General features: G+C 38.3%; 1 protein-coding gene across 4 annotated transcripts in view; it reads right to left on the reverse strand.

Annotated features, from left to right (window-relative positions):
• The window catches only part of LOC101699615 (spermatogenesis-associated protein 31A6-like), a 791,892-nt gene that overhangs the window by 373,206 nt on the left and 392,466 nt on the right, over positions 1-26,220 (reverse strand). Inside the window, exon 5 of one of the 4 annotated variants that reach the window (XR_015444824.1) lies at positions 566-5,701. The exons of the other annotated variants lie outside the window; for them this stretch is intronic. The gene's annotated coding sequence lies outside the window, so the exon portion shown is untranslated. Of the gene's footprint in view, positions 1-565; positions 5,702-26,220 lie in introns of those variants that run through there. 4 annotated transcript variants of the gene reach the window in all.

Here is a 26,220-nt window from a genome sequence, read left to right on the forward strand (position 1 = left end):
AATCAGAGGAGGTGGCCTGATTGTGTGTGTGTGTGTGTGTGTGTGTGTATATATATATATATATATACACACACACATATATAAAGAATCTACCTATAAGATGAGGAAACTGATTATGAAAGAGGTTAAGGAATTTGCCCAGGGTCACACAGATAGCAATTTAACAGATTCAAATGCTGATCCCAGCAGGCCCAGTCTAGGGTCCATACTCAACCGTGTACCACACTGCTTTCCCTGGAGAGATAGTATTTATGCTGCTGCTGAAAAGCTTACACTGAGGCACCCATATAAGAAGCAGGAGCAGAGCATTCAGTGAAATTGAAACAGTAGACATTAACGATCCAGAGGCAAGAACTGTGCTAGCTCTCAAGGAGGCAGGTTAAGCTAAGCCATGAGAGTTAAGAGGCGAAATTTATCTCATATATCTGATATATATATCATATATATCTGATATATATATCATATATATATATATATATATATATATCATATATATATATATATATATATATATATATATAACAAAAACATTGTAAGTGTTTTTTTCAACTACACATATCAGTCCCAAACCAGGGAGTCTGAAATCCCCTCCCTTGGAAAATCATAGTCTCATTAAACCACTGATAACATAACTGGATTCTGAATTTTATCAGTCCGACATACAGAGCGTCTCTCTCACTCTGCAACAAGACACTCTTAACCATTTCATTTGGACTTAGAATCTTGCTTAATTATCTGTCCTTGAACTTTTTTTTTGGTGCCAGGGATCGAACTCTAGTCCTTGCAGTTGACGGGCAGGTGGCAGAACCACTAAATCCCCTCCTTGAACTTAAGGACAAGACACCATTATATGCACCTTTGTTGCCTTATTCTGCAGTATCAAACATAGTACAGAGAGGGGGAATAAATGACCACTGCAAAAATGAAGGATAGTGCCTTGTGTGTAGTGTGCAGTTGGTAAATGTTTGAGAAATAAAGGGTGCAGCCTAAAGAGAGCTTGTCATACCTGAGTGGCGTTTGAGGGTGGGGATCAGGGCAGAGAGTCACCCGTAGGAGTGGTGTTGTGAAATAAGTGGAAGATAGACATCCCCACATGGAACTGTGGGCTGGAACCAGAGGGGTAACTGGTTCTCAGTTTACCTTGGCCCACAACTGTGTTGATGAACCTATTCAACTGCTGGGAGTTCCAGTGGGAGATGGCTTCCCAAGTGCAATATTTAAGAGCTGGGTGAAGGACACTGGCCTCTGTTTATTCCACTCCGTATGCCAGGCTCCAAGCCTTCTCTGCTGATTCCCATTTGTCTTTCTCCCATGGAGTAGTTCAGATTTACAGTGCCATCTGTTGAGGAGCTCAGGCCCAGGCGTCACAGTTCAGCCTGCGGCCCTTCTGCCACCCAAGGCAGGGAGGGGGCCCAGAGCAGCTGGTGCCAGGCTTCCAGCTTCCTCACCCACACCAGGCTAAGCAAGCTCCAAAGAGTGATGGACTAGGATCCCGACCAGGCCACCTCCTCTGATTTCTGCATCTGGAGCGGTGGCATACATGTGATTTCTGGTCCTCCTTGTTAATCTGTGTCTTGCATATTCTCATTCATGTTGAAAACAATCTCCTGGCTTGGAAATGGGCTCCCTGGGCTTTTGCTCTTTTACATTGTACATTAACTCCTCTCCATTCTGGCATTTCAGAAACTGCCTTTGCCAGAGCTCTAGGAGGGTGGCTGCTGAGCTCTGTAACTCTGACTAAGGAATATGCTGCCACAAAAATCACTACAGTATCATTCAGACAACAAAGGGCACAAGGCTTCAAACACTGAGAAGATATTTTGGAGAATGTAGGCCCTATCCATTCAACCCTCTGCACTCAGGAAAGCCTCTTTATTTTGAAAGCAAAGCTATCTGCCTATCTGGAATTAGCACATAAAAATGTACCCTTGCTCCTCTTGCACAGCAGGCAGCACCAAAATCAACAGGCCATGTGCGTGGCCCAGAATGTGCAATCCAGCCATGCTCATGGTCCCTGGCTGGTGCAGGAACCAGCAAAAGTGCAAGATTGATAGGCAGGAACCTGCTCTGTCATTCAACCTGCATCACCTCCTGCCTGTGCAGCACATTTATCTTCTCAGAACATTTTTCTTGCGCCCATGCTTCTTCTAATTGGATCTCATAAAACCCTGGGAAATGTGCAGAGTGGGTCTTACAGCTCCCATTCTCATTTGGCTGACACAATTCTGGGAGGACACATGATTTGCCCAAGGTCATGCTTTTTTTGTTAGCACACCATCCAACTCAGAATCCAGTGTTCTTCCTTCAGTGTCAGACTTTCACTCCACATTTCCATTTTTTTTCATCATAAAATATCCGTGCTTATGCCAGCTCTAACCAATACAATACATAACAAAATACTTAACTTAGCAATTTGCTTTTGGGAGACCCAGATCCTTAATGAAATAGTACAATTTTATTAATTCACACTTAACCAGTGTGAAGTCAAACTAGCTCTCACTGGCTCAGTTTGCCTTAAACTATGAAAAAAAGCATGCTGCAAACAGTTTGCTAAACAACAATAAAAGTAGAAGCAGCTAACTGAGTGTTAGCCCCATGCCAACTCTTCAGCTTTCCATGTTCTTAAACCTCACAATGACTCAATGGCAAATAATATTTTTTTGCCATTTATAGAGAAGACAACTGGGGCTCAGAAAGATCAAGTAGCTTACACAAGATCACACAGTAGTTGGCAGAAGCAAGATTTGAACTCTTAACTGCAGAAACCATGCTCCTCACTGCTTTCATTACATATTAAATAAGAATGTAAGGAGGACAAAAGGCAATTGAGGGAGCATTTATTTAAACACAAAAGGAAAGATAGAATGTCAAGAACTCTTAAGTCACAGTCTTCAGTATATGATGCACTAAATATAAAAGCTTCTCTATTGTTTTAACAAGCCTCAAAGAATTCTATCTGATATCTCTTAGGTCAGAATATTATCAAAGAAATTTTATCCTAGAACAAGTGAGAGAGACTATATTTTTTCCCAATCAGACTACTGCTACTGAGCTACTGTAGTATGTGTTCTCTACTTGGACTTCCAGTCTTGGTCACTCTGCCTGTCACATGTGTGTGCTATGTTCTAAAGCAGCCATTTAATAATGCATGGACCCAATGTTCACAGGTGACCTCAGCCCTCTATCCTTCCAAATGTTCAAGATTATAACTTTATCAGTGTAAGCAAAATATCACAGGTGAAAATAGCCATAAGATATGAGCCAATGGACCAGAAAAGGCAATGCAAGTATGGCAATACGAATTGTTCACTCCCAGGAAAACAAATAAAATTTTAAGATGTAACAAACTCAGCAGTTTCTTTTACTAGCAGCAGAGAACCTCCCTCCTCCTTGGCTTGACAGAACTGACAGCCTTTCGGTCAGCACGGAGCACGGAGAGGCAGGCTGCTGCATCTGAGAACACTGAGACCACTGCCTGGGAAGAGATGAAAAGGGGAATCTACTTTGGCTCAGCACAAACCATCAAAGTTCCTAACAGTTCTCTTAAATATGCAAATGAACTAGTCATGAGGCTACTACTATGTTTAGCAGGTTCCCCAAACATAAACTTTCTATATTTTTTCTCAGATGTAAGTTAGTATTCTCTCCCTCCGCCCCCCCCCATTCCTTTATTGAATAATGAAGACATAGTTCAAGCCAACTGCTTTGCTAATGTTTGGAAAATACTACAGAAAACATTTTCAGTATCATATATAGATCTTTGCAAAAAGCTCAAGAACTTTTATCAGACTTGCATTTCTTTAAAGAAAAATAAAAGAATATGGCACCAAAAAACAAATATAGCTTATGTGAAAGTATCATCTGTTAACCTGTTCAGTTTGGTACACAAAATTTATTTGGGGAAAGAAATGATTCCAAGAATAGATGGGTTTCTGGGGTACCAGGATGATTCCAGGGTAGAGAAGAAAAGCCATCCTTCTAATGTAGGAAATTTTGCTAATCAATATGTAGGTACCTGAATTCCAAACACAGCACAGAATTTGTGGTCTCACCCATCAGGCCCAAGTTGCCAGTTATAAAGAAAAAGGGGAATTGGAGATATTGATCATTAAGCAAGGTGACTAGAAATCCAATTTTGATGATTTAAGCATAAACATATCAGCAAGCTGTATATTAAATTTCCTTCGACATATGCCTACATTTAGAATAGTAGAAAAGGAAAATTAATGAAAAGAATCTGGCTTACATTTACTCCTCCCAAATGCTTTAATAAAAAGTACCTTACAACACTTAAAAAGCAAAATACATAATCAAAACTTTACTGACCCCAAAGATCTTGTTCTTGAAAATATTTAAAAACTGCATAAGGAAGCTTAAGAAAGAAAGGGAGGGACAGAGAGGGGAAGGGACAGCTGGTGTGAGCTCCAGTGAAATTTTACCTTGGATCATGAGAGCAAGGAATCTGGACTCAGTATATGGTTTTTCTCTGTCATTACCACAGATGTGTATTCAAGCTAGGAGCTAGCATATTGTTCCCATTGAGATTAACAAAATTTGTTTCCAGGAACACTTTAAAACTAGCCCCAAGTTTCAGTCTCTATTGTCTAGGTCATGAAGAAAACAATCAATTCCAAAGTTTGATGGCTGTTCATGGTGTCATTTGCTGCTTCACATCTGTTTAACTCGGAAGTGACGTTGTCAACTGAGTAGGTTTTCAGCAAGCGCCCCACAAAATTACTTCAATGTTATGTGTAGGTCATTGTATACATTTTATGAGTTCATGTAGAGCTAAAATAAATAGACAATATCAAGCTTTGCATTTCCAATCTGATACTGTTTTCAAAAATAGAAGGACAAGAAATGGAGGGTGGGGTATAAAAGGGAAGAATGGCTAAACAGCATGTCTTTAAATATGATGTATATACATATATTTATATGTATATATATTTGGCACACATATGGCAAAAAGGATTATTTTTAAACTGTAAAAGTTTTGGACAGATTCCCTTTACAGATCATTATAACATAAAGCATTATTGGTTTTTCTTTAAAACACTGAGACTGGCTCATTTTTATTCTTTCCTATACAAGAGGCTGGCTGTTATGTTCCAGAAGTCTGCAGTTTCACAGCTTCCTTGGCTGGCCAGGGCAGATGCTATAATTTGGTGTTGCTCTCTGATAGACAAAGGTAGAACTCTTTCAGCCTTTCACCAGCAAATGGGAGGCATGATAATGTTCATCTTTACTCACAGTATTATCATTATGTCCAACAGTGAACTGATTCCTACTCTGTTCCAGAGCTAAGCCTGGTGTAGTGGGAATTCCAGGTCAAAGGTAAAACAAATGTTTCTGGAGTCTCAAGAGGGAGGGGGAGTTTAATCTCAGTCCTCCTGATTTAAGGTCCTGGGGTAAATGCCACTATAACAAGGCTCCGAACTAACAATAGGATGACATAAGCTCTTCCATTTCTAACCCAGTTACCACCACAACCCAAAGCATCCTGAAGCTCATGATGTATAAATTTAATTTCTCTTTTATGGCCAGAGCAGTGTTTTCCATGATTTATAAATCATTTGGTGGGTGATTTCTTTGAAATCTTTGCCGCATTTATGCTCTTGACCTCTTGACCTTCTGATACATTTATTTATGCCAGAGATCTCTGCAGTGGTGCAGTTCAATGTCATTTGCTGAGACTGGGTGTCTGAAAAGGCAAGGAAACAAAGACAAACGTGAAAGGAGGTTTGTGATGCAAAAATGTCTGTTTGAAAAAAAACGATAAATGAAGGAAAATGTGAACCCTTAAAACATATTATTCCTGTACCATTGATTTATTGCAGGAACCTTCTATTTATTGAATACTTTATGGGTATCTTATTATATGGCAGTTGATAGGGCAATGAGAGAACACTGATCCTCACTGCAAAAATATTTTCTGTAAATGTCATGACATGCCTTGTCTATAATATGATTTTTTCCAGATGGTTATTTTTCAAGTATCAGAAATGGAAAAACATGCCTTAAGACATGTATATATAAAAATACTGTGTCTCTCCTTTGTCTCTTTTATTTTAATGTATTAATACTCTACTGTTTACTGTGAAGCAATGTGCTAAAGAAATCTGGTCAGAATGATGTCTGATTAATTGGGCAGGGCACTTCCCACACAGCTCTTTGTTGATAACCCAGCTGTCCAAGAACCATTTCATTACAAGAGATGCAGAGGCAGGCGTCAGTCACAAAACCACTGGGAAGCTGGGTCTTCTCTAACAGATTGGCACAATTTGTATCACTGGTGCTCAAAACCTATAGGACTTGCATAGCCCAGAGCTGAGGACAGGCTCTGCCTCTCGGGACAGCCTGCATTTCTCCATGCCATTCACTCATTACTGAAATGTGAAGAAAATGGCATCTCTCACCAGCCCCTAATCTATTTACCTGATGCAGAATCAGAATCAGTTACTCTGAATATATATATATATAATATAACCATATATAATATATATATGCTCTCACACAACTAGATATTCCATTACAGATGCATTCTAAAGGTAAAATTTAATATTCTGCTACCTGTTACAGCTAAAGCTAACAATTAGCATTCAGCAATCCATTTTTGATATTTTAGAAGTCTGAATGTGTTAGCTTTACAGGCTTTTCTCTTTACAGAGAAAGTACATCATTTGCACATTTAAATTATGTAATTTCAACTTCAGTAGTCTCTCATTATTCCCAGGGCATGAATTCCAAGGCCCCCAGTGGATGCCTGAGACCACAGATAGTACCTAACCTTACATATACTATGTTTTTTCCTACATCAGGATACATATGATAAATTTAGTTTATAATTAGGCACAGGAGTATATTAACAACTAATAATAGAACAGAACAATTATAATACTGTACTATAAAAAATTTCAGCATCACTATTGTTGCACTTTGGGCCACTATTAAGTAAAACAAGGGTTACTTGAACACAAGTGCTGTACTGCGATGCCATGACAGCAGATCTGACAACAGATGGGTCAGTTTACTACTGTAATGGGCAGGTAGTATATACAGCATGGATACACTGATCAAAGGGAAGACTTGAGTCCCAGAAAGGATGCAGTGGGATAGTATGAACCTTCATCACACAAATCAGAATGACAACAATTTAAAATTTATGAGTTGTTTCTGGAATTGTCTATTTAATATTTTTGTCCCTGGTTAACCACAGGTAACTAAAACCACTGAAAGCAAAATTGAGGATAAAGGAGAACTGCTATATCATGTATGAGTATGGTGGGGGAAAGAGAAGAAGAAGAAAAATAATTTAAATTGTGTGTGTGTGATTTTGCCTTTATTCCTACTCAAACATACCCATAATAATTGTGAATCAGGCAACATGAATCAGTAGTTTCTTTCCCGGGTTTTGTTCCCTTGTGCCTCTCATGTGTGAAACTCATAGGAAGAAGATAAAGCTGAGTCAAGGATAAAGCTGCATCACATTTTCCCCATATATGTTGATACTAGGCATAAAAAGTGCTCTAAAATAGGAGTAATTGAAGCTTGATTCACAGCTAGGACTTCTGTCTCCATAAGCAGACAGAAATACAGAATTATCCTTTAGTACCAGCTGGGGATTCATTCCGGGTTCCCTCACAGATATGAAAACTCAGGGATGCTCAAGTCCCTTACATACAATGGCTTAGTATTTGCGTGTAGCCAACACACATCCTCATCATACTCATGATCTCTAGATTTCTTATACTAATATAATATAAATGCTATGTTAATAGTGGCTACATTTGATTATTATTTAGAGAATAATAAGAAAAACGTCCAGACACATTTAGAACAGACAAGTTTTTTTTCTTTTTAAAAATATTTTTGATCTCTAATTGATTGACTCCACAGATAAAAACCTGGAGAGGGGGCTGGGGATTTAGCTCAGTGGTTCTGCTGCCTGCCTCACAAGCTCAAAGACCCGAGTTCGATTCTTGGTACCAAAAAAAGAAAACTTGGAGACACAGAGGACAGACTGTACAAAGCACAAATCAGAGTGGAAAGATCCAAAGGCAAACAGAGATATCAAACAAGAATCAAGTTCCAATGATCAGAAACATAAAGTTAGCCAGAAATGGTGATAAGACGTTACACTGGTTATTTCACAGTAGTGTCTCATTTTTTCTTCATATATTTCTCCATTTTACAACTTGTCTACAATAAGCATGGATTAGTTTTATGATGAGAAGAAACAAACTGTTAAGATACTAACCATGAAAATGAAAGCAGTTCAGAGGAAAGAGAAGGAAGAAGGGAGACCTGGCTAACACAGACTGAGCCTGGAGAGTGCCAAGGCTGAGAAATCACTGGAACAGCCTTTGAGACACTTGAATTCATTTTTTCCCCTACTTTTTGATATGCTCCCAGCTCAGAGTATTGGGTCCAGAGTCAGAGAGGGGCAAGCTGAAATCCAGAGTCTGCCATTTTTAGTTTGTTACCATGAACAAGTCATTCAACCTCTCAGAAAAGTGATATGGTGGAAAATAACCAACTCTAGAGGGAGGAAACATGATTATAGCATTTGCCAGTTCCCACAGGTGCAAATGTGCCCTCTGTGGCCAATTGCAAGATACTAATCTGTTATCTACCAGATGCCTAATAATGCACCAGTTGGTTCACTCAAGCTGAGGCAAAACAGCCCAAACAACACCATCGCTTAGCCTTAGTTACAATACCTAAGCACCTATTCTTAGGTATATTGTGAGAAGTGAAAAGGTTAAAGCATGCACAATGCTCAGTAGACCCAAGCTCAGCATGAGCATTGAAAAGTGAGGACATCACAGATAAAGGCATTTGCCTGTGTACACATAAACGACCACTTGTAAAACACACAAGAAATTGGTAACACAATTGTGTCTAAAGAAGAGAACCAGAAAGCTGGAAGCATATGGGAAGAAAAATTTGCTGTTTACCTTTGGTATCTTTTAATTTAGAGCCATGAATATGTATTATGTATTCTAAAAATAAATAAGGTTAAGATTATTTTACAAGTCATACTAAGAATTCAGTAATTTTAGCTCTCAAAACTAGTTGCATTCACTAACCAACTGCTCCCCTGCTGAGAGACCTAGCAGAGCTACACAAAGGGACTCAGCATATAAAACACACGGAACTCCCACCTGGGACATGCAGCAAAATTCCATAAGTAGGTTTATGTGAAAGAGATCATTATACTTGGCATACCTCCAGTTTTTAGGCTGGACTTTATAGTTAACCATGGTACTGTCAAGTGTCAACCCTCTGTTGTACAGGGACAGTATTTGCAGACTAGAGAGTAACAATCATAGCACTACCATTCATTCTTTTTTTTTTCTTAAATTCTTTTATTGGTACATTTCAGGTATACAACACAATTACATTTCTTATTGGGAATTGTACCTTTACATGATGCATCTTGGTTCTTATTTTTTCCCTATTTCTACTCCTCCCTTCACCCCCTCCACCCTTCCCTATTTACAAAGACTTTATTTCCATTTTTTCCATTTCTCGAGATTTTTCCTTTTCCTTCTTTCCTTTCCCCTGCCCCTCCCACTACCTCTACCCCTTTGGAACTTTTCTTCCTATTTTTGATGTATTGCAAAAAAACAGCATGATGGCTACAGAAATTAAATAATTTTTTAAATTGTCTATGATTTCCTTTTTCATTTATCATCCCTTTTCATTTCGTTTACAAATGTTTTTGCCTGCAATGGCAGCTTAAGGGCAGGATCTCAGCACAGTCCTCTTTCCAAGGTCTCCTTACCTTCTCATACCTAGAAGGAAGAGTTGGGAGGGGAAAATGGTACCTTCATGAGCTTTTAGGGCAGTCTCCCTGTAGTTGCAGGGGCCCAGGTCTCCCTTATTTGCAGGTGGCTCTATCCAACCTGTCTCCAAGGGAGAGTAAAATGCCAACTTCTCTTCAGACTTGAGTGCTCAAAGTAGAAGAGATTTCCCCTCAATTCTTCAAGATAGTATTTGGACCAGGCTCCAACTTCTAACAAGATTTTATTTGTAGCCCAGGAAGAATAGAAGGAGATAACAACACAGAGAAAAACTGTCCTCTAGACTTAGAATGAGACCAGATGCTTCCTCTAGGGCCCCTAAGGAGACAAACCCCACCTGGCCTCAACTGAAAGAGTAGCTAAATCTATCGCCCTTCCCTATAGTCCAGATACCAAAGTCATGCCTCCAAGGGGAAAAAGAAGATGTCTGCCTTTAGTCCAGTCCGCAATCTCTATCTCCAGCAAGGACCTACTCCTTGCTAGGATGATCAATATCAACAATCTCTATTCCTCCTAATGCAGACCCCCATCCACACCCACAATCCAGAATTTGTCTGCTTCTCAAAGTTTGTATCACCAGTTCCCATACACAACTCCCACAGTTCAGCCCAGGCTGCCAAGAAGGCGATCCTCCCAGCATGAAATGAAGCCCCTGTCTGCTTAACCTTCTTGCAGTTGCTTCTTGGGAGGCAATAGCTCACATAATCATCCCAGGCTATCCCAGACATGGGTAACTATTGTTGGGACACAGAGCAGTCTCAGCATACACTGATTAAAAAACAGCATTTTGCTTCATACATAGACAAAAATGTACATGACCAAACCGAGCTCTTTGGATTCTGAAACAAAGGTTTCTGTCCCTATGATTTTACAAGCCATCCAGATAACAGCTAGGATCTTGCTTTACATTTGGATAACAAAAAGAGGATTCCATGATTTTCCCAGAACAAAGGAGAAATCTGACCAAAAAAGTCAGAGAGCTGACCCTTTGTGAGGCCAAGCCTCTCCAGATTTTGAAGGACAGGCTGTGGTTGTTTTTTGGTTTTTGGTTTTTGGTTTTTTTTAGTTTCTACTTGTATATAGTTCAACATCTTCAGATGTTACTTAGGTCATTCTATTAAGTGCAAATTAATTGTTATATGACTGTGATAATTTCATAGATGAAATAGTGTACTTGGCCTTTCTTTGTATGATCCACAGATATTCTGGTGTTTTATCATGTTGTTTAAAATAGAATGGTGATATGTTGTAATAACAGTACTATCAAATCAGAAGAAACCACATTCTCTGCTGCAACAGTAGAACTCAGTGCAACTGTAGGTAAAAATCTGTAAAAATATCATTTATGTTCAGAGCTTTTCTCCCCTGAAAGGCTTCACTTTAAATAGGAATCTTTATCCCTAGCATTCTGGCATTCTAGCATTCTAGCATTCTAGAATTCTAGTGCCTAGAATAGGGTAGGTAATACCTCAATGAATTTTTCTTGCATAAATGAGCAACTGAATAAAGAAGTGAATGAAAACTGTTTTTTCTACAACAACCATGTCCCTCTGTGACCTGCCTTCATCATAGCATCTCCTACCTGGTAACTTTCTAGCCCCCTTCCACCATCACTGTATCCTTAAAATGGGCTGATTATTTACATCTCTCTGAAATTCATAAATTGAAGCCCCAACTCCCAATATGATGATATTAGGAGGTAGGGTCTTTGGAAATAGGTCATCATGGTGGAGCTCTCTCATGAGTGAAATTCAGGCCCTTTGCAAAAGAGACCTTAGAGAGCTCTCTTGCCCTGTTTCTGTCTTGTGAGAATACAATGAGAACTTGGTATGCTGCGACCCAAAAGATCACCAGAAATCAACCATGTGGGCATTCTAATCCCAAACTTCCAGCTTCCATCCTATAAGAAGTAAAATTTTGCCCCAGTCTATGGTACTTTTTAAGCAAGTCAACCTAAGGTAATCTGCATGCTGGGTCCTGTGCAATATTAAGTAATTTTTTGAAATATAAACAAAATGTAGCCCCTCTTCTTAGCAAACACAACAGATCTTTAAGAATGTCACTATACAGGCCAGTGCCTTTTGAAGAACCATGAAAACATGGCTACCAATATACTATAGTCAAGTTTATTATAGGTCTGTGTTTTGTATATTCTGTTCTCCCTGTTCCTGTTATATTTGGGTCTTTTGATATTACTCTGGCTTCTCAAGAGAAATGCTCTCCCGGAATCAAATACAGGCATAAAAGACTTCACCAGAAACCCAAGAAGGGTGTGTCATAAAAATATAGTCATTAGCAACATAGACTTTAGAGTCTAAAGCACCTTGGATCTATTCCTAGAGAATAAATTACAACTCTCCTAATTGGTAAAATAGGACTAGATAAGATACTATGTACAAAGTGTTTAACTCAGTACATGTTTGAAGATGATGATGATGATGATGTTGATGATGATGATGATAATGATTATATAGACCAAGCAGAAAATAAAGGGCAAGTTTGAAGTACTACAGTCAAACAGGGCAGAAGGTGTTTGGAAAACAGACACAGCTTTTATTATAGCTTGAACCACAGAATTTACATCCAGGATTGCAAATATGCCATAATCATGACACTATTCTTCCTTTTCCATGCCTCTGAAAGATACCTCTAATCAAGCCCAGATTGAATTCAATCATTTCAAAATTAAAGCTATCAATTTGACCAGTATTGTCTCAAGAAAAGAAATCTATTGGCCATCCCATATTTAGTTAGTTCTCTCCTTTACTTACACTCACATTAGCAAAGGGAAGAACACTATTTAATCAGACTGTTGTGTAAATATTTTTTTAAATACACATTAGGCTAAACTATTCAGCTATAAAGCTTCATTTACCTCAGGTTATAAAGTCCCTAAGAACCAATACTGAGAGATAACAAATTCATGTTTATATCCTCAATGCAGAGCATTAATCCCTCACACTGAGGAAGTCCTCAGTGAATAGCTGTTGAATTTCACAGTTTCAAATCCTGAAGTTGAAATGTACAAATTCACCACTATTTCAGCTTAATCTCCTGTTTTCTTTTTTTCTCATTGCTTTACTTGATATACTCCTTGAACTGACATTAACAAACTTCCCAAATGAAGACAAAGTTTCAAGAATCCTGATATTTTATTAGAATACTCACTATCCCAATATGGGGAACAAATGAGATCATATGTCAACTCATTCTTCGAAAGCAACAGCAAATAGCTCAGAAAAAGAAATATTTAAGAGGTTTTTTTCTTTTTATTGATATAACTCTTTTGAGGTCACAACTCAAGGTCTTTTTCTTCAGGTTATAAAAGGAGCCATTTAGCTGAGCTTGTGTTTTGTTTTTCAATTTTATGCCAAATAAATACATGAACTTAAGACAAGGCAGCAAGGGACAAGATGACAAACATGGTTTCCAGACCTCTTTTTAAGAACTTCCATCTTACCCCTGGACTTGGACATACCAAGGCACACGTTGGTACATCACAGCTGTGTTTATATAAGAAGAGAGAACTGGAGAGTTACGCATTCAGCCAGTGAAACCGATCCAATCTGGCTAATTGGGTCTCCCAACTTATCTTTCCTCACTAATATTTATTTTGGGGGAGGCTGAACACTCCTGGAAATTACTATAATTACATTATCCTTGTAAACAGAGCCTAGGTGACCTTTTTTAAACATGCCTTAAGACAAATCAGTTTTATTTCATACCAACAGCAGGGATTATGAGAGAATATTGATTAATCAGATCTGGAGTGGGCATTCTGAATTTTGTGAACATAATTCAAACCAATGGTTCAGAGAAGTGGCTCCAGGGTGAGTGAGACAGTGTGAATCCTGTGGGATTGTGGACAGTTGAATTGGCCTCTCGGCTATTGGTTCTTCCTATGCACAATAGGGATGCTATAGCCCTACCTTGTAGGGCTGTTGTAAAACTTAAATGAGATGATGCATCTGTCATACAGTATCTAAAACAGTATGTAAAAACAAGAGAAAGAAATTTTTATTGTTGTTCTTTTCTTCTCACTTCTGTTTCTTTTCTTGGGTAGGAAGGAAGGGCAAAGTTAAATTAGTTTCAGTTCTGACAATAATAGGAAAGTTCTATTCTTCTTCCTCAAATACTTGTACATTCCTAAGAGGTAGACATTTGAGCAGAATTCAGATCTTGGGACTGCATAGTCTCTTACCTGAAGTCTTGGATGGTCTCTTCTTGTAACAAAAGAAAAAAATTTAAATGCCTAAACATTTCCAGATGATGCTTCAGTGTATCTGCAGCCTCCTGCCATTACTTTTAAGTGAACCGCGTAACATGCATTCTGAATATAAAATTGGGAAGAACTAGGCTGTCTTTGATGAATGTGATCCTGTGCTTTAGCAACCCCATATAACAGGCCAACAAATTATATTCTCTCTCCCCCTCTGTACCTTGCACAGCCCCAGGAGAATTGCATTGTCGTCAGCTGAAAATCCCTAGAGTTGCTAGCTAGAAAGCAAGGGGAATGGCAGAGCAAGGAATAGCAAGAATATTGATTGGAGGGCCACCTCTCTAATTAAGGAAACCCTGGGTTTGTGATTCTGAGGAGTTTACAACACCAATTTCCCAAATCGGCCCGACACACTTGCTTCTCTGTGTGATGTCCCCTGAGGTTCTACCCAAGGCTTTGTATTCAGTGGAAGATAAACAAGCACTGCAGCTGTACCTAGTCAGTTTCTACTCTGACTTCTAAGGATGAAAGATACATCCTGACACACCATGTTGAAACTGCTGTTCTCAAGACCTAGATGGGACAGACCTAAGTAAAGGTACTATTAAGCTCTTCCTAGGATGCAGCCTTACTTTGCCTGTAGCTCTCTCCATAGGAAGACTACCATTGCCCGTTGTCCTGAAAGAAAACTGAGATATTTACAACTAAGACCTGGCACAAGCCATATGGCATAGGGGTAAGAGCACAGTCTCTGAAGTCAAGGAGGGGCATGCTGCAGTGCCAGCTGATCTACTTACCAGCAAGTTTTTTAACTCTTTGCTACTCTAAGTCCTCACAGCTAAATAAGGACGACAAAGGTATCTGCTTAAAATTTGGGTTCCTAAGAACTAAGTTATACAAATTATGTAAAATGCTTTTTACTGGTACTTATTAAGTGGAAAATGATCAAAATCTATTACCTGATGATTGACTGACTCATCCTCAAGTATACTCTGGAAGAGGATAAAAATTATCCACTGAGCTCAATCATGAGCTTAGGCTAAATTAGAGAATTACATCCTGAAAAATTTTAGAAATTAGGTGTGTTTGGCCTGTAGTTAGAGAATTTATAGATAAGGAGTCTTAACATACCCTAAACTTGTCCTCAGACTCTAAGCACCCGCCCAGGCAGAGCTCTGGCATGTGTATACTCAAGGAATAATGGCAGGCAGAATTCAAGAAAACACTACGAGCAGAGGCCAAACATCTGTGCAGAAGACACCGGTGGACTGGACTACAAGGAAACCCACTTTTGCTTGGTTAGACAACTGATCTATTACATCTGCCAGATCCAGAATGGATAGATTCAGACAGCCAAGAGAGCAGGGCCCAGGGGAAGTATTTTTTTTATTTATGTATTTATGTATTTATGTATTTATGTATTTATGTATTTATTTATTTATTTATTTATTTGCAATGCCTGGCATTAAGTTGGCTTTGGCTGTGATCAATGCAGTGGCCTCAGACCTGTCACATGGGAGAAGAAAGAGCAGAGAGAACACTGCTTGCTCCTGAGGCAAAGATACTGGTCATTCTTCTAATTGTGCTACATGAAAGGGAGAACCACAAAGAGATAAAACAGGAGAGAGAGAGAGAGAGAGAGAGAGAGAGAGAGAGAGAGAGAGAGAGAGGGAGGGAATTATTTAAGAATAGTCAGACCAGTGAAGAGAATTACTCAGAAATCTCAACAGAGGATCTCCCACTGGTACATAATTTTCAAATGTGTAGAGAGATTCTACTATATATTAGCAACTTTCCCTGATCATCATGCTTAATCCTGAAATGAATCCAAAACATGGGCATAAATGTATTCAATAGAATCAAGGGGACTTAGTGAGGAATCCCCGGGAACAGAAGCTGAAAACTCAGTGTGACTCTACTTTTCATGATACACATTTGACTATTCCCATCTCAATATCTTCAAGCCAAAGCCATTTCTACAATTCCTCTAGAAAAAGAACTATGATTTCTGGGTGTCTATGCTATTTTATCAGGTTGCATACAATAGGTCAGGGTTCCTCAATTTTAACACTATGGATATTCTGTGCTAAAGATAACCCTTTCCTGTGTAGGCCTGTCCAGTCCAATGTAGAAAGCTAAGCAGCCTCCCTGGTCCCCACCCACCATATGCCAGGAGGATCCCTCCTCGCCCAGTTGTGACCACCATAAACATCTCTAGGCACTGTCAAATGCCTCCTCAAGAGTGAAATCACCACCAGTTAGAATCACTGCACTGATTATGTTGCTATCACAATCCCAAAATCATAGCCAATGGCCTTTATTTCTTGATCTTACTGCATGTCCATTGTAGGCAGGCTGAGGACTCAACTCCAGTACTAGATTAAAGAGCAGCAACCACCTGAATTAATGTTGTGGCATTAATGGCAGAAGGAGAGCCCTGTCAACTTTGCACAGACTGCTAAAGCTTCTTCCCAGAAAGGACACAAGCTCTTTCCACTCACAGTTCATCATCCACCGCAAATCACACTCCCATACATAGCCCCAAGGGCTGGGGAAATAGCAGCACCATTTCCATGTTGGTCTAGGAACAGAAATACAGTATTTGGTGAAGAGCACTAGACAGCAACCATAGTTAGTATTTGAAAAATGCTCAAATGTTCTTCTAAATGCCTTTTTTATATTTACTATTCCTCTGCTTCTATTTCTTAATGTTTATTCTATTACTATTTTTCCATCTTAAGTGAAATGCTATATTCACATATTTTTAGCCTTTCTTGCTGGCTATCACTTTCTCTCTAGTAATGCTTTTCTCATGTCCCACAGATTTTGGTATATAGTATTTTGTTATTGTTTGCGTTCAAGAATTTTCTAATTTCCACTTAATTTACTTTATCACACATTTGTTGTTTAGAATTATGTTTTTCCCCCTCTATATAAAGTGTTTTTCGAAGGAGAGTTCATTTTGTTATCTCTTTCCACACTAAGAATATGGAGTCTGTAGATGGCAGTAACCATGTGATCCTGATACTTTTTTATGCTCAGTCTTTTAAATATTTGCTACTTACTTTATGGCCTAATAGTCAGTTTTTGTAAATACTATGTATATCCCTTCAAAGAATGAATATCCTTCCTTATTAGATGATAGTGCTATATGTGATACTTAGATAAAACGCTGTTGTTTTACTCAAATATTTTCTATTTTTTATGATACTTTTGTCTATGAAATCTCTCAGTTTTTGAAAGAGGTTGTTAAAATTCCCTCTGTAATGTTTGTCATTTTCTCTTTGTGATTCTATCAGTTTTCCTTGGTATATGTTGAAGCTATATTATTAGTTTCACAAAAAAAATTATCTTTCCTTGAGGAGTTGAAATATTTTAATCTAAACAGTAACTCTTTAAACTCTGATATTAAGATGTCTATACAAGATTCCTTTTGGTTACTTGGTTTATCTTTCTTATCCTTTTATTTTTCAGCTTTTCTATGTTCTTATATTTCAGGTTGAGCTCATTTAAACATTAGCTAGATTTTGCTTTGTTTTTAGAGTAATTTTTCTTTAATCAGACCATAAAATATTTGTTTAACTAGAATATTTAAAACATTTCATATACAAATTCTTACAGTTCTATTTGGATTAATTTCTACTTTATCTTACTTTATGCTATTTGTCACACACACACACACACACACACACATATATATGATTTACTTTTTCTCCTTTTTTGTCTTATGAACTGCTTTTATTCCTTCATTCTATTTTTTCTGAGGCAATTTTTCTCCTTTCTGAAGATCATTCTTTAGAAGTTATTTTGTTAAGAATTGTCGATAGCTTATGAATGTTTTCAGTTGTTCTTGTCAGCAAGTTTCTTTATTTTAACTATCCCTGAAAGACAGTTGTATTGGATATATAATTCAAGGTGGACAGGGCGTTCCTTTCAGTCACTGAAGATATATTCTAGCCTTCATGTTACTATTGGAAGCCAATCTTCATCATTCAATTGTCTTCTATTTATAGACAATTTGGGGGTCTTTTTGTTTGCTTTAAGATTTCTTTGTTTCACTATTATAAAATTTTGCTATTTTATGGTTGGTCACAGATTCATTTTTATGTATTGTATTCATCATGATTTCTTGATCTGAGAATTCATGTCTTTAATTGATACTAGAGAAATATCATGCATGGCCATAAGAAAATGTTGCCTATGATATATACATAAAGCCTGCTACTTTACACAATGGGGTTCTAGGACTGATTTTTATAACATGACTTTATGCTCTCAGAACAATTCTTACTCAGGAAGGACTGACATAAAAAACACTATATGGGCCGCATTTCATAATATTCAAAGCAGTTTGGACTTGCTGCTCCTGGTGAAAATAACTCCAAAGCAAATTCCAAATCCTTTTCTGAGATCAAATTTAGGGAAAAATTTGTGTGTGTGTGTGTGTGTGTGTGTGTGTGTGTGTGTGTGTGTGTCTGGAGATCAAACCCGGAGCCTCCTGCATGCTAAGCACAGTCTATCACTCTCTACTACTGAGCAACACATTCCCTGCCCCCCAAGTTGTATCTTACTATGTTACATTTATGGGCCAAAACGAGCTGGGCCAACACATTTTCCTTTTGTCCTATCACTGAAAAGCTTGGAGCTGATGTTCATGCCCAAATGAAACAGCTTTCCTCACTCTATGTTTTCCATTTTCTCTTAAAAAAAAAAAACCTTGATACATATATCACTTCTATTTTATCCATATTTTCTATTATAATCTGCCTCAAGTCTTTGAGAAATGTGTGATACATTAATAGTCATATCATCAAATATCCCTGGGCTTCAGTTTCATCATTTATCAAAAAAAGGTTTGGACTAGATAATTGTCTAACAATATTATACAAGGGAGGATTAAACTTCTAGCAGACACAGCTAAACCCTCAGGGTAAGGCCATTACCATTACTAACACATGATACCTCTTGTGTTAGTTTTCCATTGCTGTAGCAAAATGCCTGAGAATAACAACTTAAAGGAGGAAAGATTTATTAGAAATCAATTTCAGAAGGTTTACTCCAGGCTCAGCTGGCTCCATGGCTTTTAGTCTGTGGCAGGGCAAACACATCACAGTAGGAGGGTGTGGCAGAGGAAAGCTGCTCACCTCCTGGCACAGAGAAAGCAGAGAGGGAGTACATGTGCCAGTTGGCTTCCTCTTTCTTCTGCTCTGCTCCATCCGGGTGCCCACCTTTCCAATGGTGCCGGCCACAATGAGGGTTGAATCCCTCCATCAGTTTTCTGTCCCACATGCCAATCATATCTGTAAACACCTTCACAGACATATCCAGAAGTGTGCTTTAGCAACTCTCTAGGCATCTCTAATCCAATCAGATTGACAGTCAAAATTAACCATCGCACCTTGCAACCAGAGATAATCAAACTATAAAGGACATCTCCCCAGTGAAGACACAGCCACCTTCAGAAAAAGACTCACTTGACAGAAAAAGAGACAATGGCCCAAGTAAATCGTTGAAACCAGAAAAATATGAAGAATTTCTCATTTCATAAAAGATCTTGGCACATGCCTATCCCATGTCCACAACAGAAATGACTCATTAGTCACAGCACTCTTTGCTGCTGATCACAGACTCAGTCTCGGAACCTAGCCAGTCTTCTAGAATGTCATAGCCAATCATGTAAAGTTGACATGTAATAATAGCTAATATTCACTGGCACATTCAATGAACAAAGTATCATTCTACTATTCATTTATGTAATTCTCTGAACAACTCTTGCGGTAGCATTTTTTTTCACCCACTTTTCCAATTAGTAAACTGAGTCACAGAAAAATTAAGTAAGCTCACCCAAAACCAGTGTTCATAGGTGCTAGTACATGAATTTTCCTAAAATTTGCATTCCTTTCCTTGATAGTTGATGCTGACTGAAGTTAATGCAGGTGTTGTTGGATTTCAATTTGATCTGAAACAGCTGCTACAGAGCCTCTGAGGTTGTGGTCTTCTCTGCTATTGAAAACACAATTGCGACCATGCTATGAATTTGCCTTATTTTATGTCAGGATTCTCCAAAATATGTTGTGTGTTCTTCAGGAGAATTGCAAGACATTTTGCTTTAGTGCAGGAAGAAAGTATTTTCATTTGTAGCTCTATTTATTTTATCTAGAAAACTAAGCTATGATAATGAGTAAAATAAAGGAACCTAAGAAGATAATTTATAAATAAATATACCCAGTCCAATGGGTTGTGTTCAAAGTTTTCACTTTTTTGTAGGGGAAGCATGATCAAAAATGCTTGAAAAATGCTAGTGCATACTCAAAGTAGACAAAGGAGCCTATAATCTCCAAATAAAGACTTCACAAATTGAGGCTTCACAATTTGAAGCGGAAAAACCACTTCTGCTATTGACCCAGAATGTTGTGGCAAGAAGAATGGTGTTGCATGACTATTCCACCATTTATTTTCTTTTTGTCACCTGAGTCTGAACTGAGCCTCAGTTTTTTTGGACCTGTTCAGTACAGAAAACAATAGCGCTGTTTACTAGTGAGGCCAAAATTCAACTTCTCTGTATCTCAGATTTGTAAAGTGAACATATTAATATGAACATATTAATAATCTCTTAAGCTTATTTGTAAGAATAACTAAAATAACTCAACCTCCAGCACTCTGCAATTCTCATCAAAAAATGGAATCTTGTCTTTCCTCTTTGGATTTGAACTGGCCTTGTGATTTATTTAACTAGTACAATGTGGCCACAGTGAAACAGAGACTTAGCAATTCTAAAGTCAGGCCTTAATAGACAATGCCATTTCTGCTCTCAAACTCTTGGAACACTCCCATTACCATGTGAAGAAGACCAAGCTAGGCAACTTGAGGATATGAGACCACATGATGAGAGAAGCCCATCTGATAGCCAATATGAACCCTAAATATGTGAATAAGGCACCAGCTAATGTGTTAGAAAAAGAATGAGCCCAGTTAAGACTAGCAAAAGAAACAGTCAGCTGGTTCTAATCCAAATTGCTGAACCACAGAATCACTAATAAAAATTATTTGTTCACTTATTCATTTATTTTTGTTTTGAGATATGGTCTTGCTATGTAGTCCATGACCTTGAACTCATTATGTAGCCCAGGTTGGCCATAAACACATGGTAATCCTCCTGTCTTAGTTTCCTGAGTGTCAGGATTACATGCATGTGCTAGCATGTCCAGCTTAAAATCATTATCTAAAAACACTGTCTTGTGGAATACCTGTTATGCAGCAATAGCCAACTAGTACAGTTATTAATCACCACTGTTATTTTATTTGATACTCTTCTCAATTCCATGAGATAAGCACGGTGGATAATATCCCCCATTTACTAGAAAACAGATGTACTACTCCCTGTCACAGTGGACCCCCAAATGAGATATGTGGAAAAGATTCATTTGGATGTAGAAACATTGCACTTTATGGTTATCCTTATTTTTGTTTTAAAAAATTCAGAACTTTGCTAATATTATTACACAGAAAATTATATATAATTTATAAATAATTGTTTACACATTAGGGATACATGATGAAAAAGTGTTTTCCAGATAGTGATGTGACACCAAAAAGTTTATAAACAATTGTTCTAGGCAAATTGATATAAGAAAATATATAAGAATATGGGTCTATAAGCACTACTAGCTTATGCTAACAAATAGAAGATTTAGTCCATCTATCTGACCTGGACTATGAGAACTACAATGCCAAAGAATAAAAAGAATTCCAAAAAATGACAAAATACACATATTTACTACAGAAAATGAAAAAAATTCAAAACATAACTGTCTTCCTTTGAAGAATTAGACATAATAGTTTAAAATTCAAATTATATAGTTTTTAAAGTATGAATAAAATATCTCAGTATGGAAGGAATGCATTTTTTAAAAGTAGAATAAAGTAATTTAAATTATACCCTAGCGGACATTACATACTTAGGTTTATATATGATTGCATCTGGAAAACATCATTCTTCTAAATAGAAAAATTATGCAATATATGTTGTATTGTGAATTATTTTGCTTCTTTCATCAGCACGAAGATCCCGATGCAACTCTTCTACTATATATATTATGTAGAATAAAAAGTATCATGGGTCCCCAAATTCCATATACTGTACTACAACAGGAATGCAACTGAGGTACTTTTTTGAGGGGGATTCACTGGGAATGTGAAATTCTACCATGTACTCAAATCAAGTCAAGAAGAGAAAGACATTAGAATCCAGTTCTGGGATCAGCTAGCTATGTGTTTTCACATGGTTATATCTTTGAAGGATTATGTCACTTAATACATATGAAAAATACTCAAACCATGTCACAAATTGTGAGGGCAGGAATGGAGATAAGGTTGCCACCTCTGGAGCTAAGGGAGCCCTAGCTGGGCCCATTCCTTTGCTTTCACACATACACTGGCAGCTCCAGAAAGGGGCTGTTGTCGGCCTGGGTGCCACAGGACTGACCGCTATTCAAGCCAGTCTTCCCAGAAACCGTGGCTTTCCAGGTGTGAAACAGCTTCAGAAGAATGAAACCACCTCTACGTGAGCATTCGTGTCATCAGTCTAAAAGTCTCCTAAGTCTTTGTTCTTTACATATATTAGGCTGTCTTCAGCAGTCATTCTAGGACAGATGCAATTTTCTTGCTGAGCTAATCCGATTCTTAGGAGGAACATCGAAGACTCCCTGGAGTCTTGTCCCTTTTCCCAGGTTCAGCCTGAGGGACCTTCCCATTTTTGAACTGATATCTTGTGAGCTCAGAGCCCAAACATGATGTGACCTTGGCTTGAGCACCCTCTGCTCACACACACACAACACACTCATATGGCTTTGCCAAATGCCACTATTTAAGGGACAGCATAGAAAAACTTCCGCTACAGTATTGGCAGCATATCCCATCAGTTCATACACACCAAGAAGGGTGGGCAAAACACACCACCTTGCACAGCTTAACTCAGCTTGGACCTCCTTTGGCACAGTGGTCTCAAATGGGGGTGATTTTTCTCCCCAGATGATACTCAGCAATGTCTAAAGTCATGTGTGACTGTTATAAATGGGGACAGAAGGGTGTGCTACTGTCTTCAACTGGTAATAGCCAGTTGGGCTGCTGAACACCATACAATGCACAAGACAACCCCCCATAACAAAGAATTATCTGCCTCAAAATGTCAATATTGCCACAGCTAAGAAACTGTGCTTTAATAGCTATAAAACTCTTGCAGCCTCTTTTCTCATTGTTAATAAAATGGGGGTAACAATAGTATTAACCTTACAGAATTGTTGCCAGCTCTGAATAAGAGGATCTATGTTAAGCCCTCAATATGGTGCCTTTTTCACATAAACTCATTTGTTCAGCTATACGTGGAGCACAAAATACACTGGGTGTAAGAGTATGTGGTACACATCTTCTTTTATGTAATGAAGATGAGAGTCTAGAGTAAGACAGACATTACTCAAATAGTCACAGAATTAGTAAATTAGCTGTCATTATGGTTTATTATTATTATTATTAAGAAAATTTCCTCCTTTAGGTGACTTCCCAATGCTACTGCTCCTAAATTTTTGCTGCAATTTTTCTCATATAATTCAAGAAGGACTAATCCCACAGGTGCATGAGTTCCAAATCCTTTATGCCCAAACTGGGATGGAAGAGCATGAAAGCTCTTTGCTGATCTGTCAGCAGTATGACTCCTGCAAGAAACTGCCTGAAAGTTCTAATTGCCTGCTCCAAAGTCCACAGTGTATAGAGAAGGGAGAATGTGATCCACCAGCAGCCCTGCCACCGTGCTGTGTTGCTATAGCAAGGATGCCCTTTATTGATCAGACCTGCCTAGAATCATGAAACTCCTCAGCCTGCTGCTGAGCTCCCCAAGGGGCAGTTGGCAGGCAGCAGTGTCTCTCTGGACTAATGCTGATCCCCAGCTCTTGTCCTCTCTTCTGCCCTAAACATGTGAATGCTGTCTGAAAAAATTTTTTAAAAAAACAAAAAACGGACCTATTGCTTCTCTGTAGTGTCTTGTCATTCACACACTAATTTGAAGTCACAGATCAAAACTAGGGAGAAACATCAGGGGAAAAAGATTGAAGACCCCTCCTTCCCTAAAGCAATGCTGCGGTCCTACATCAACAGCCAGCAGACCCCAACATTTTCCCTAGAGAATCTCTCTCCTGCCCCTTAATTTCACCACTTTCCAGAATCTCTCCATCTTACCAACATTTTATTATAGGAAGTCTGACACTGAATCCTAGAGGAAGTGTAATTGTATCTGCTACAGATTAGAAAGCCAGTGCTGTAAGAGGTTAACCGACTTACTCAAAGGACGGGTTAGTAACTGTGCAACTCAGAAACATACCCAGTTTCTTGCTTTCTACCTTTTAATAACCTCAGAGAAAGGGCAGCCAGAAGATGTCTCCATCTGGACTTTCCTTTGTTTTTATTTTTTCTAAAAATAAGGAATTAACATTTTTCTTGCTTCCTTGAGAACTCCACATGTCACTGAATAGTTAGATTTATCTACTGAACACTCTCTTAACCCCTAGCCTACCTCTACTCGACTGTGTCGAGGTTCTAGGAAAACTGGGGTTACTTGTTGTGAGATAGTTTAGACAGGTTAGTCACAGCACTAAATAAAAATCATATAGCAGCAAGATTAGAATAATGAGTTTTACTCCAGGGATTTAGCTCAGTGGTTCCGATGCCTGCCTCGCAAGAGCAAGGTCCCGAGCTCAATCCCCGGTACCAAAAAAATAATAATAATAATTATGAGTTTTACTTAATGCAAGATTATTTAAGCCATGGGGGGGAGAGCAAAAAAAGAATTCCCTTGCCCTGTATCCCAGACATCACTAATCAATCTCAGCCCCTTTTCTTTCAAGTCCTAAGTAAGCCCGGAGCTCCTCCTTAAAATATGCTTCAAACAGACATTACCTATTGACAGAGTCAACATAGTATGGGGGTATTTGGGAAGGTCTTTTTAAGCAAGGTAGATTTTTGGATAAGATAAAATGAAAACAGACACAGAAAGAGTCAGAGGAACAGTGTTCTAGTTGGAGGGAAGAGCACATTAAAAAGTGGCAAGTATGAAAAGATACTGACATACTTAAGGGACTGGATGAAGACAATTGTCACAGCACCGCTATGAGCAAGGAGAGGAATGGTAGATGAAGGTGGAGGATTGTTTTTAATTATTCTATGACCTCCTCACTGCTAACTCTTTGGTGTGAATTAACTTATTACATTGTTATGCAGATAATAATACAAAAAAGACCAAAAGTATAAGAAATTTTTCCAAAGCCCATAGGCTTTTAAAAAAATTTATCAGTGTATATTGGTTATATGAGCACACATGCATAGAACATACTTTGATCATTTCCACCTCTCTATTACCCGCCTTTCCCTCATTTCTTTCCTCTTCTCTAATACCCTCCCTTCTAATTTCAGAATCTCTCTCCCTCTCTCATCCCATGTACAAGAGAAAACATGTATTATATGTCTTACTGAGTCTGGCTTATTTTGCTTTAAATGATGATATTCGGTTCCATCCATTTTCCTGAAAATGAAATAACTTTGCTCTTCTTATGACAGAATGATAATCAAATATATAAATATGAATATTAACTATCATATATAATATTTTTATATATCATGTTCTCTCACCCCAGTCAGAATGGTCAACATCAAGAATACAAAAAAATAAATACTGGTGAGGGTGCTTGGGAAAAGGATACCAAGAGGATGAACTGAAACCTGTCTTGTTCTCACTGCCCCTGACCTTAATGGTGTGGATTTCCTGCAGAAGAAGAGTCCTTCATCCGGGAACTAAAAACACATGTGACCCAAAGTTGTGAAACTAAGCAGACTTGCCTGGCTGCTACCCCAAGCCAGGGAGGTGACTTCAGACAAGTGACAATGGTGTGAACTACAAAATCCTTCACATCAACCCCAAAACCTCACATGAGAAATCTCTCTGTCACCTACTTCACCTGGAGCAGAACACTTCAGGAAGGAGATTCTGTGTGTTTTTTTCATTAGTACATGTTTGTGATACATAATGAGCATATTCATCATGGACAGTTGGTACATATTCATACTGCAACTTTATTCTTTTTTCTTCCTTTCTCCTCTCCTCCCTCTCTTTTTCTCTATACCTAGATCCCCTTCCCATCTGCAAAGGGT

The sequence above is a fragment of the Heterocephalus glaber genome, unplaced genomic scaffold (assembly GCF_053883595.1).
Source record: "Heterocephalus glaber isolate CG9 unplaced genomic scaffold, H.glaber_assembly_v1.0 deba00001606, whole genome shotgun sequence".
NCBI lineage: Eukaryota > Metazoa > Chordata > Mammalia > Rodentia > Bathyergidae > Heterocephalus > Heterocephalus glaber.